This window comes from Triticum aestivum, chromosome 6A (genome assembly GCF_018294505.1).
Source record: "Triticum aestivum cultivar Chinese Spring chromosome 6A, IWGSC CS RefSeq v2.1, whole genome shotgun sequence".
In the NCBI taxonomy this organism is placed as follows: domain Eukaryota; kingdom Viridiplantae; phylum Streptophyta; class Magnoliopsida; order Poales; family Poaceae; genus Triticum; species Triticum aestivum.
The window spans coordinates 491208809-491222907 of record NC_057809.1 but is presented as its reverse complement, the minus strand read 5'-3'; positions in this window follow the sequence as shown (position 1 = coordinate 491222907).

Sequence of the window (14099 nt, the reverse complement as noted above, 5' to 3'; positions counted from 1 at the left end):
GGCGTAAAGATAGACGAGTCCGCGGTCGAACAAGGCAATTAGCATGAAGTCTGCGTAATTCGCATGTTGTGTGGTCACTTGGCAGATTACAATCTTCTGCAAAACAAGGTCCGTCCAACTGACGTAGTAATCTAGATGACTTGGACCATGATGGTAATACTCTATATAATCCAACGGAGGAAGGATAATCTCATGGGAGGTCTGGAAGTTCACGAGCACCAACTTTTTACCGTCTTCTCTGAAGGCAGCCATCTAGTGGGAGTTCATGCCGACGCAGTACATACTTGCCAAGAAGTTTCCGGCAATGGTGATCGGATCGATGTCGAGGGAAATGATGTACGGCGACCCACTACATACCTGCAAAGAAGTTTCGGCTAATGGAGATCGGATTGAAGTCGAGGGGCATCATGCACGCCTCCGTATCACGGTGAGAGAATCTCGCAAGACCAGATAGCAGCAAGCAGGGTGTCTTGAAAAGCTTAGGCCTCTCTTCGATGATGGCCGTGTACATGTCCCTCGAGCATGCAGCCAGCCGCAGGGCACTCAACATATCCATACACGAACAACAGAGGTCGAGGATGTCACTAGGGAGATTGCTCCAATCGTGACTCATATGGATGCTGCGTGGTTCGCGTTCTGCCATGGTGGAGTTTGGAAGGGGGCTTGATTTACAGGGGAGAAGGATGTCGGTGCTGGAGCGGCTAGCGAGGGAATAGTGGTACTGGGGAGGCGAGTGAGGCGACGGTACACGAGGGCACAGTGAGATGGAGACGGAGAAGGAGATGGAGATGGAGATGGAGTGGTGCTATGGGAGCGGAGAGGGAGACGAGGCGAGGTGCCAGTGTGTTGTACAGCGGCGGTGACAAACTGCACTGTGCACAGGGTGAGGCTGACTTTGGTAACCGAACACGCCGCCTGGACTAGTGTCAGGCGCAGGGTGTTGTCACTTCACTGTGAGGACCGGATGAATAGTATTTTGACCATCAAGTGTACCACAGTTGTACTACTACTACTACTACTAGTAGGTACATGAGTACTCCAGTATTGTATAGCGTAAATAGGTCTCCCGTGCTAGCATGCCTGTTCACTTCATCGTTCAGGTATCATCCATATTGCGAGCAGAACCAAATTCTCGTGCATGCCCAATCAACGCTCTGCCGCGATGCATGCAGTGGTCGTTCTGGTGCATCAAGGACGGCATGCAGATCGTTCCACACTTGAGAAGAGGAAAAATGGAAAGGTAGAATGCGGCAGCAGAGGAAGAGAACGCTGGCTAACGAGGCTGGGAGGGGATCGAGCAGGAAGTTAATGCTCCACGCCTAAAGGTTTTGGGAAAACCCGATTTTCATGAGGTGACTTATACTCACCTAAACGGAGGGAGTATTCCTTAACTAGAGAATGTTGTGTCTCCCACTCACGCGCTCAAAAAAATACTACGACACATTTTTTTATCTGTTTGCATAGGTCCCACCTATCAGGAAGGATGGGCACGTACACGAATAGGTACGACTCATCAGTCTACCCGCATAGCCTTTTCGTTTAGTCTACCTAGCAATCTAATCAACTGCCTGCATGCCACTTCTCCCATTTACTCCTTCTCCATCGGGAACCGATTTTCCTCGGCTTCTTCACCTCCCCTTCGTCTTCATTTGCATCCAAACCCCACTGCGTTCACATTGTTTTAGCCTCTTTAAATAATCATCTACTACTTCAGTTAGACTAGCCATCTAATCCTAATTCTCCAAACCATAGCCCTCCGTTCCAGCGGTTCCAAATGGCGAAAGAGATCGAGATGCAGGTTTTTAGCGTCCAACATGTCCTCGTCGAAGGCTCGATGCGCATAGTTGCCACCGTCACCGTCCACCCAAGGGTTGTTTGGCAGTGGATCAATAATGTATCCAACTCCCTCGAAAAGGTAGAGACGAGGGCCATCGGTCTCGACGCAGAGTACACGAAGCATGCCCCTGGGAAGATCTAGCGCGCCGCCGTCCTTCAGCTGTGCCTCGAAGATGATGTTTTGGTGTACCACATCATACACTCGCCCTCCATACCAGGTGAGCTTCACGATTTCTTGTCTCGGGAGGACGTATACTTCCGTGGGGCAGCCATCGAAGGGGACAAACAGAAGCTAGAGCCGTACAACCTTGATTTGAAAAGCATCGCTAACCTACAAACCAGAATCAAAATTCCTATAGAAGTTTGTGATAAACAGACACCATCCCTATTCGACGTAGCAAATTTTGTGCTCGGTACAAATCTTCAGAAGGGTGATGAGACGGTGGCATTAAGGTCGTCTGGATGGGAGAATTATCCCTTGACGTATGAGCAGATAAAATATGCTGCCCTCGATGTCCGTGTGAGTTTCGAGATAGCTGCAAGGTCCAAAGAGCTTGTTGCGAAGCCGTCCCCCCACAGAGAATGAGAACAAGAATAAGAAGAAGAAGAAGAAGAAGAAGAAGAAGAAGAAGAAGAAGAAGAAGAAGAAGAAGAAGAAGAAGAAGAAGAAAAGGCTACACCAGCAGGAGGGCATTATGGATGGATGAACTATTTCCTCTCTTGTAAAAAAATTATTCCCTCTCGGTGTATATTGATATAGATGGACTATTTCGATGGTGTGCATGTCTTTGGAACAGAGTTATAGCGTGGGTCCGCTTGACTATAAGGAACTATTTATCCGCATATATAGCTTTCTCTGCTACTCCTTCTAGTGATCGGTATGCAGTGCATGTGTCCGTAGACATGACAGCTTGTCCATGGAAGTTCAACTACGGCGACCATCACGTTTCATCTCGCGATTCCCACGACGCCTCTCCAACCCACGGCACCACGCCCCCCGACGTGCGCCTCGCCCCTCTCGGTCGCACCGCCCCTCTGCCTTTGTGTGCATGACATGTGGGCCACCTAAAATGCGGCGAGCATCAAGTTTCTACCACAGCCACCCGTGATTCCCACGATGCCGCTCGAACCCATGAAACCACACGTCCCCCGACCTGCGGCTCACCCCTCTTGGCCCCACTGCCCCTCTGCCTACGGGAGCATTACATGTGGACCAGTCACCTATCGGGTCCACATGTTATTGACTCAAAGGTAGGTGTAGTAAGGCGCTGAAGCTCAGTCCTGATGGCCCTGAGAGGGAAATGTAACTCCTGCGCCAGGGCTTGTGGTGCTCCCGCAGCACGAACTCGTGCCAAACTCGAGATTTGTTTCTTTACTATACATGCACACAACAATTTAATGGACATTGTAATCTCAACATGTGATGGGGAGCTCTAAATTTGAATGTGAAACTTACAAAACGAAAAGATTCAAAACAAATAAACTGGGAGAGAGGGAGTATATCGTAGGATGTGTCCCATACAAAATAAGTCCCCTGGTTTGTCACCGCGAAGATGAGGTTAGAAAGGAGCACAGCGTCTTCCTACTCGTACGGCATCAAATCGGCCGCAGACAGCATGGTCCGCCTTTGACCACCATGTGCAAGGTTCGTGCTTTCTTATTCAATCTCACCATGGTTCCATCGTACCAATTCATGCGGTGGCCTGTTGCATGGCTGATCCCAATGTTGGATAAAGGTTCTACGGGAACGGTGTCATCGTTGTAAATGTTGTGCAAATTGATGTAGGTACCCTCCCGTACCGAGCCTAACCTGTGAAACAGTGGGCAGGGGGAGAATTAGGAAATGGACACGGAAGTAGTCTTTAGAATGCATTTACTACGTGATCAAACTCATCTTACCTGCTCATCGGAGGAAATCCGAGTGCCCCTCAACGTCGGCATCTCAAGGGGCGTCAACTTGCAACTACGGCCACGCCGCGCTGGAGAGACCCCCAAGGAAACATCCTCGTGTGTTCCACGGAACATCAAGATGCATTTGTATGAGTAGTTTATCTTGTGAGAGAAAAGGATGAACGAGGGAAGGCCTCTAGAGATAGAGATGGACACTACTACTACCAATGTGCTGGCCCGTGCGTTGCAATGGATCCAAAGTAGTAGAATAATACTTGTTCACGTGCTTGAAATATAAACACTCTAGTTTTGATATACATGTCTCAGCAAACATGACAGCTTGTCCATGGAAGTTGAACCATGACGACCATCACGTTTCTTGTTTCTACCACTGCCACACCCACACACAATTCCCACGACGCCGCTCCAACCCACGGCACGACGTCCCCTGACGTGGACATGGATCCTCTGACATGGCTATCACTGCCTTGCCCTGCCTTTCCTTCGCTGACAGGTGGGACCCACACTTATGGGTCCCACATGTTAGTGACAGAATGGTAGGATTGTTCGCGTCAGGGGATCCTCATCCCCCTGACGTGCCCCTCATCCCTCTCGGCCCCACCGCTCCTCTGCCTTTGTGTGCATGATATACTCCTAATATATTACTCCCTTCATACCTAAATATTTGTCTTTTTTGAGATTTCAAATGGACTATCACATACGGATTATATAGACATATTCTAGTGTTTCTAGCAAGATGCCCACGTGTTGCATGAAGTTGATGGAAAAGGTAAGCACAACTTATAAATTGACGGATCGAGTACTAGTCATAGTGATGCATATGATTAAGCAAAGGGATCGCACATGTCGGTATTGACTAGAACGAGAATGCAACAACACAATAAGAATTAAGGCCACGATGATGCGATCGCAGTGGTGGTTACAGAAGGCAAGACGAAAGATGGATCCACGAACGTATGACCTCCTCCTCCTCAAGTTAGTGCGCCGGGCCACCGACCGGTGGCTAAGGAGTGGCGGCTTTTGTGGCGAGGTCGAGGTGCTTCTCAGCAAAGGCATCCAAGGCTTCCAGCCGGTTGAGGAAGGCCAACCTCATAGCGTCCTCACTGGCATTGTAGATACCTATGTACATGATTTGCTCGTACACGTGGATGTGTAGGTCGACGAATTCTTGCAGGGCGAGTTGCCTCGTGGCGAGCGCGACCTCTAGGTGGACATTCTTCATGGCGTCGACAAGCAGTCGCAGGGCCACCAGTGCTTGAAAGAGGTTCCGGCCATGGAGTCCGATTAGGGTGGCAGGCAATGAGGAGCCCGGGCGTGCGGGATGGAGGAGTATGGCGATGTCGTCCGCGAGCTTCTTGATGACGGTGAACTTGTTGCTGGTATCAACGATCATCTAGTCCAACTAAGAGTCGTAGTTGGCATCGACGGCAGCCATCCACCAGCCGGTCTCCAACACGTCTGGAGATAATCCTCGGCGCCATGCCGCAGGCCGGCATCGTGGACCATCTGGCGCAGTCACTGGCCGCTCACATGCATCGCCGCCATGGGTCTGGAGTGAGCTCTTTTGCACTTAGTGTAGGTGCTTAGGCAAATGCTTAGGTGCGTACGATGTGGTAGATGCATTGGAATGGAGGGGCGCCTTTATATGAGGGCAATGAGGGGAAACTGCGTTGCATTCACATCGTGCAGCCTCATTTCCCGGACCTCCTCCCATTACTTCCCTCATGCATTAATTGAGGAGGACGCATTGGCCGTTCAACATATTGGGAACCGCTACTCCCTCCCTCGTCTGCATTAAAGCCATATCGGGAACTGCGTCGCCCGCTTTCAAATTGAATACTCCCTCCGTCTAGGTGAGTATTAAGTCATCTTATGAAAACCAAATAGTAAACACATAGGCGTGGTGCATTAACTCTCACGTTGTTTCTTAGGCTAGCCATAGTGGGAGTAACTTAGGTAGTAACTTAACACATCCCAAGACAATTTTGCTTATGTGGCAACTACTTAATGAGGAAAGAGGTGCTTGCGGTAACATAATATGTTACTGTAACATAGCGCTTTAGTCGTTTCGACAGAGACACGAGAAGACGAGGGAGTAGGCTGCTGCAAACGCAGGGCTGCGTGATTTGACAGCGAGTTACTGCTAGACAGGTGGGGCCCCGTGATTTGACTTTCCATTATCATTTTAACTGCGGCGCTACGACCGGCGTGAGTCTCCCAGATTCCTGACTGTCAGGACCCCGATTCCAAGTCACATCGATCTAGCCGGTAACACCTCATATCACTTTGCGGCCTCACGCACGGTATTCCCGCGGGTGTCGCCTTACCATGGCCCGGGACCGTTTGCGCCTTTTGGCTTACGTATATGATAGTGTCGCTAGCATCCATATGACAAAGAATCCGGGCCGACATGGCTAGTCGTGAACCCAAAGCGGCACTAACCCATGGGGACAGGCATACATGAATCAACATCGAGCATGTCGGTCAGCAGCGTGTGAATCCGGGCTGTAGCACTGGGCTAACAGGACTCCGGGAACCCCGGCTGTAGCAGGCTAGGCAGGACTCCGGATGTCACCGTGTGACATTTCCCCGAAGGGACAGACACAGGAACGAAGTTTAACACATGCCGGCCAGTCAAGCGTCCTGAGCAGTAGTGCTGGGCTTGCAAGACTCCGGTGAACCGGGCTGTAGTGGACTACTATGGCTCATGGAAGCACTAGACTACATTTCCCCATAAGAGAGGCTGCCAAGGATAAACAACTAGATTGTTGGATCCCACACATACCAAGCATTTCAATCATACACACAATATGCTCGATATGTGTAAATACAACATGGCATCACAACATAACTCTACGACTCAAGTATTTATTCATTAGGCTCCGAGGAGCGAGATATTACAAACATGGGTCTCATGACCCAACAACCAGAGCATACAAATCAAAGCACATGCGGAAGCTTAACATGTCTGAGTACAGACATCTACAAATGAAAAAGGCTTAGAAGCCTGACTATCTACCAGATCCTGCCGAGGGCACAAGATCGTAGCTGAGGTATCAAGCTAAACGTCGAAGTCCATGTGGAACTACTAGCGAGACTGAAGTCTCTCTGCAAAACATAAATTAAGCAAACATGAGTACAAATGTACCCAGCAAGACTTACATCAGAACTAACTACATATGCATCAGTATCAACAAAGGGGGCGGTGGAGTTTAACTGCAGCAAGCCAGCTTTGACTCGATGGCTATCCTAACTACGACTGCAAGTAACTCTTTTGAGGTGGCGCACACGAGTCCACATATTCACCATATCAATACACCACTATGATCCGCTCCCGTCTCCCTACGAGAAGGCCATCCATAGCACTCACGTTTATCTTGCGCATTTTAGAGTATCCACTTTCACTTCTCTATGAACTGTTATAGGCAACCCAGAAGTCCTTTTCCGTGGACACAACTATTCGAATAGATGATGTTAACCCTGCAGGCTGTGGTGAGCCCTGCCCCGCCATTGATGAGGGTCCTGGTGACCACCATGTTGCTGATGATTGGGGAACAAAGCATCGAGAGGACTCCGGCTGTGGCCGCACACTTGAGCTGATCTGCTGAGCTGAACGTGATGGCGCACGCCGACCACCTGAGAGGGTGCATGGCTTCGAGCTTGGGGAGGACTGCATTCACTTCGCGGGCGAACTGCTTGAAGATGCGTTGAGAGGCTGGGGCTTGAGCCCCGCCCAGGATGCAGGCGATCGCGCGCAGCTCCTGGAAGCCCCCAACCCCCTCGTCCTGATGGTGGTCCTCGTTTCTCCTTGGCTGCGGCGGTAGCGGAGGGAGGCCTGCGTTGCCTTGCGGGCGATCCTCACGAGGCTGATCCCTCCAGTCTCCCTCGCGAGGTGGGTCTTGCCAGCGATCCTCGCGAGGTCGATCGCGCCACCCTTGGCGCGGGAAGCGGTCTTCCCAGCATCCTACGTTCCTTCCTCCTCCTCGACCGTAGCCCTGGTCACCGCGGTCGGGGCGACGGCCGATCCTTCCTTCTCACACGACTCGGATCTCTTGACACTCGTTGGTGTTGTGGGTGTGGAGGTCGTGGTACACACAGTATCGACTGCCCTTGGAAGATTCGGGCTAATCTCTGCTCCGCTTGGTGTCTGGTTCTGCCGCGAGCACGGTAGCCCCCTTGCGCTTCACATCCTTGGCCTTGGGCTTCTTCTCTTCTGGGTCCGCGGCAGGCAGCTCGAGGAGGGAGAGACGCCCTTCCTCAGCCCTGGCGCACTTGGTTGCCAAGTTGAACAACTCCAAGGAAGTGCACAGGTCTTCATGCATCGCCAGCTCCTCCTTCATCTTGACATCGCGCACGCCGTCGGAGAAGGCTGAGATGATGGCCTCCTCGGTCACCTTGGGAATCTTGAGGCGTGCGTTGTTGAAGCGCTGGATGTACTTCTACAGGGTCTCTCCGGGTTGTTGCTTGATGCGGCGCATGTCGCTCACGGCGGGTGGCCGGTCGCGAGTACCTTGGAAGTTGGCGATGAAGCGGGTGCGCATCTCATCCCAGGAGGAGATCGTGCCTGGAGCCAGGTTCAGGAGCCAGGTGCGGGCCCCGTCCTTGAGCGCCATGGGAAACCAGTTCGCCATGACCTTCTCGTCTCCGTTGGCAGCTTTGATGCCCAGCTCATAGAGCTGGAGGAACTCCGCAGGGTCGGCCGTGCCGTCGTAACGAGGAGGCAGGTCTGGCTTGAACTTGCCGGGCCACGCGATGCTGCGTAGCTCGGTGGTGAAGGCACGGCAGCCTGCTGTGGCCACGGGAGGCCTTGGGTGACGGAGAGCTTGGTCTTGCATGTCCCCACGCGCTACAGCTGGGAGCAGTGCGGGGTCTTGACGTGCGGGAGCAGGAGCATGGTCGTGACGTGCTGGAGCAGGGAGCGCCTGGGCAGCTTCTTGCGGGTGAGGGACTTCTTGGCAGCTCTGCTCTTGCCGCGCTGGCACCTGACGGAGCGGGTTCCGCCCAGGGGCCACGCGCCTTGGAGCCATGGCGCCTTCTTGAGGAGGAGGCGGTTGGGGCGACCCCGGAGCTTCGTCGCCCGCACGGGGCGGGGTGCGGTGCAGCGGAACGGACGGCGTAGGAGAGCCCCCTGCGGCGCGGACGAGCTCGGCGACGCGGTCGAGCCATTCTTCGTAGACGTCGTCGATGGGACGGTAGCGCAGGAGCTCGTTTGCCGCGATGAGCGCAGCTCGAGCCTCCATGGGTGCGCGGAGCGCGCAGGACAAAGAACCAGCTGGGGTGAGCGAGGGAGTAGCAGTGCGGCCGTCTTGCCGCACGGACAGATGCTGAGACGACGCTTGCTGCTCGTTCCCCGCCGGGCCGGTGGCGGCGTTGACGGCAGGTGACGGGGAACGGCGAGGGCGCCCGCCGACAGGAGCCGTCTGGGCGATGCGGGAAGCGAGAGCGGCCCGGCGCTCAGCGCGGGCCCGACGAGCGTCAGACATGGACACGACGGTCGGAGGAGAACGGGGTGGTGGAAGACGAATTCCGGCGCACCCCTACCTGGCGCGCCAAATGTTGGATTTCGGGTTCCGGCAGACCCTTGAGGTTCGAACACTGGGTGGCGCACGGAGATTTCGCCTTCTACCTACCTGCACCCCTCCGCCTCGCTAAGATCTAAGCTATGGAAAGAACAGCACAAGAGACACAGGGTTTATACTGGTTCGGGCCACCGTTGTGGTGTAATACCCTACTCCAGTGTGTGGTGTGGTGGATTGCCTCTTGGGCTGATGATGATGAGCAATACAAGGAAGAACAGCCTCGCGAGGGGTCTGTTCTTGGCTGGGGGGATGAACTGCTAGGAGGAGTTCAGTCACCCTTCTCTCTCTGTGTGTGTGTGTGATGCTACTCGATCCGATCCTAGCTAGTTTCTCTCTTGGCTTCTAGATTCTCCCTTCTTGACTGCCCCTCTACCCTGGGGGTGGCTAGTCCTATTTATAGGCAAAGGCCCTGGGCCTCTTCCCAAATATTGAGCGGCAAGGGCGCCAACAATTGGCCATTTTGAAGGGGAACATCTGGTACACTTATCCTGACTAAAGTTGGTCCTCGCCTTCCAAAGGCTCTGGTGGTGACGCTGGCTTGGGCTCCACAATGACTTCCTCCCTGCCGTTGGACTGGTCTTGGTCTCGTTGCATCGAAACAGGTGCCTTTACTTGATGCTCTCGCCTGCGCTTGCTCCCTTTGCACCAAAGAGGAATGGAGGACACTGCGCGGCTGGCGCCCGCCTGGCGCCTTTGGTCGTCATGGCTTGCGTCACGGGCACCTCGAGAGGTACCCCGCCTTGATCTCTCCGCCTCCTCGCGAGCCAGCCTGATGAGGCCGTGCCTGAGGAAGCTCTGTGTCGTCCGCCCCGCGAGGCTTGGCCCCTCGCGAGGGTCTTGGGTCTATGTTGATGAAGATGGCCCGTGCTGTGCCCCCTTTTGAGCCATGCCGCAGGCCGCAGGCAGGCAAGTCTGGGGACCCCCGTTCCCAGAACGCCAACAAATCATTGTTGTCCTAATGCAGTAAAAGAGAGCAGGAGTGAGAGAGTGGGTTTGTATCGGAATGAACAAGGGGGTTTTGCTTGCCTGGCACTTCTGAAGATAGTATAGTTCTTCATTGGTGTCATCGAACTCGTCGTTGGAACCACGTCTATCAAGAGGGGACAATTACCGGCAAACAAAGAGGGACACAATCAATGCAATGCAACAAATATGATGCATGATAATGTCATGGCAATATGTTGTTGATTGAGCTAATTCAACTAGCAACCATATTAAATGAAGTTGGTTTGAACCAAGGGTTCAAATTCAAACTCCATATGTGAAATTCAAATGCCATTTAATTGATTTGACCTGATCAGCAGGTATAAGTTGATCTAACATGCATGAAAGTGGTACAGATGGATAGATTGGATTTTTCTGATCATTTTTCATATATAAATTATTTCATTCTGAGCTACGGTTGATTTTCTATGATTTTTAGAAGTTTTGGCTATTTTCTGGAATTTCCTGTAAAAGAATAAATCCAGAAAATAAGTTACTGCGTCAGCATGATGTCGTGGTGACGTCAGCAGGTCAAAGGCGATGGTCCAGGTCAACCCTGACCTGTGGGTCCCGTCTGTCAGTGGTTAATTAAGCTAACTAAATTTAGTTAGCATTAAACTAACATTAACCGAGTTTAGTTAGCGGCCTGGGTCCCACAAGTCAGTGACCCAGGGGGTCAAACTGGGGTCAACCCAGGTCAAACTCGCCGGAGTTGACCCGGGGCTTGTCGCCGGCAAGGCCAGGGAAGGCGGAGAGGTGCGGGTTTCCTCCTCCGGCGACCAAATGGCCGGTGGAGGGCGTCTACGTGACGCGGGCGCTCGTCCGCGTCGAGTAATGGCAGTAGCTGGGCCTGAGATGGCCGGAGTCGTCACCGGCGTCGACCTTGGCGGTCGCCGGAGCTCGGGCGAGCTCGGGGTCGACGCTACGGTGGCCGGGGAGGCTCGTGCGAGGCACCTACGTGCTCTACGTAGCGCAGGGAGGGAGCTAAGCACGACGACCGGGCCGCTAGGTGGCCGGAGGCACGTCAGCGGCGGTCACAGGTGGCGGCAGGTTTCGGTCATCGGCAAAATGGTGACTAGAGCTAGCAAACATCACGGAGACAAGGGAGACACGGTGTAGAAGCTCATGGGGATCGTGTAGGGCTGGTCGGCGAGCTCGGGGAGGGGCCAGAGCAAGCGGGGCGGCGATGGCGACCTCAGCGGACCGAGGTTGAAGAAGACAGCATGGCCGGCGTTCGAGGGCCTCCGGGGGGGCATGGCTCGGTGAGGAGGTCGAGGACGATGTGGCAGAGCTTCTGGGCGCATCGGTGAGGCGTGGGGTGGCCGGTGGCCGCGGTGGAGCTCGTCGGCGGTGACGACTGCGTTCGGTCGCGCTCGGGGAAGGAATAGAGGGCGAGGGAGAGAGCAGAGAGTGAGGGAGAGGAGCGAGGGGCCACGGGGCGTCTCCGTGGCATTGCTAGAAGGTCCGGGGAGGAAGCAGGAGGTGGCTAGGGGCGAGCGCGTGCGCGACAGCGGGCTGCTCCTACTGGCAGGAGGAAGACGACGCGGTGGGGTGGTGGGCTGGGCTCTCTACGGTGCTGGGCCACAGCTAGGCCGACTAGGTGGGCTGCACAGTGAGGCCAGGTAAGTTTCTGCTTCTTTCCTTTCTTTCTGTTTCAATTCTGTTTTTCTGTTTTTGTTTAATATTTGCCACTGTTTGCAAATTCACATGAACTAAAACAGTGCCAAACTACTCTGATTGTTTTTATGCACATACTTTGGACTAGGCCAGATGTACATAAAATAACTCAGGGTTATTTGAAATGTATTCCATATATTAGGAATATAATTCCAAATTCAAATAAAATATGATTTAAATTCAGTGCCAGAAATTATTCTTTAAAAATGTTCATTATTTTTGGTTTGGGTCTAAGCCCTTGCTAAAAATACCAGACATTAATGAAGAGCATTTTTGGTTCATTGAATGCATTTTTTTAAGCTGGACCTATTTGGATTTTTAAAGTGCTAGGGTTTGATCACCCCCATTTCAGGTTTCCAATAAATTTAGACATGATGCATGGATGATTATGCAACTACTTGCAAACAAACTCTAGGGCTGTGACAACTCACCCCCACTAAACAAGAATCTCGTCCCGAGATTCAAGTCGTGAGGTAAGAAGACAGAGGGACACAAGCTAATACAATCTTCATGATCCAGGTTGCACTTCATAAGAACATTGATTCGATCATGATCTTTGTCTCTATGTCATGCTCTGAGAACTTTAACTATCAGGACAATAAGAGGAAAGGGAAATTCTAGAAGGATCGACCTTCTCGAAGATCGAACAACCGGCAATCAACTCGCGGAATGAGACATTGAACATTTCTCGAGTTGAGACTTGAAACATACATCCAGAGGGATGGAGTGTAACAGATGACGAAGGTTCACTACGTAGACACAATTCCACACTTAATAAGGTGGTGAACGGTTGTCCACGTAGCGAGGAGTTGAGTTGCCATGATACCATAACAAGACATCTTATGCAAGGTGACCCGCAGAAATATTCCCTTAAGTGTCAAAAAGAATTACTTTTGATATAGAGATCATTGAGACTCTTTATACCAGCCTAAGGTAATCACAATCGATCATTTGAAGGAGTTCGAAAGAGTGACATACTTGGACTAGAATGGATGATGTGGACTACCTTATTGAAGACAATGCACTGGATGATTTTTCTTATCATCGGAAATGGATGGGACCCATGGTAAGTCCACCTTTGAAGATGAACCTAGACAACAACTGCTGAGAAGGGCATCCCATGGAAAATTGGCACGATGGGGTGCAGCTGGGAACAAAATGCAAATGTTGGGAGTGTTCCAACCATCATATCTGCCTGAGATTCAGATCTGGTTGGTAACAGAATATTTCAGACAGCATGTCTGGAGAAGGAACAGTTGCAACTCCAATTAGCGAGATAATGTTACGGGATTCTCGGGAAATGAACTACGATAGCAAGCTCCAAAACATGAGTGGGTTCCGCTACAAACATGTGAACACGCTGTCCCAGACAAGCATGATCACATGGTAGTCTTACAATGAAACACTACCGAGTTCTGGTTGGGAACCATCAACGAGGATATTGAAGTCCTTGCATAAGGCATGCTCTTAAGAAGGAACTTCTTCTCCTTGAACAATTCAATCACTGGCTTGGTGTGCTAGGGAATACATATGGAATGGAGGTAATTAATCTACCAAACCATAGAATACCTTCGCACTTGCATAACTGACTTGGGATGATTCCAAAGGAAACAAAACAATCTTTCTCGAACTCACGGCGGCAACTTGCACCAAATGCACATGAATTCGAGGAAGTCACTTCTTCCATCCAAGCATAAGCTTCATGAACGGAACACGAAGGCATTGCTTACAAAGTTTTCAACACTAGGTTGATGTTCAACATGAATCATGGGGGAGACAAAATGCTGCTGATGGGTTCAACAACAACTCATCGGAATTTCCATATCACTGGACTTCCACCATCATGTGAACACTGTGATAGCATTGGTCAGACCAAAAGATGTAATGGTGTTTGCTCGAGGGATCAACCACGAGTAAGACAACATTACGAACATCGTTGGTTCTGATTTGACTTGACGATAGCCCATACTCAAGTCAAAGTTTTGACAAGGCAGTAGATCCAACAACTGATCACGAGGACCAATCGATGGAGATATCATCTCTCTTCAACACACACACACACAAGGATATCCCATAGAACGAACTAAGTTAGGAAAGCGTTTTCCTTCCAAC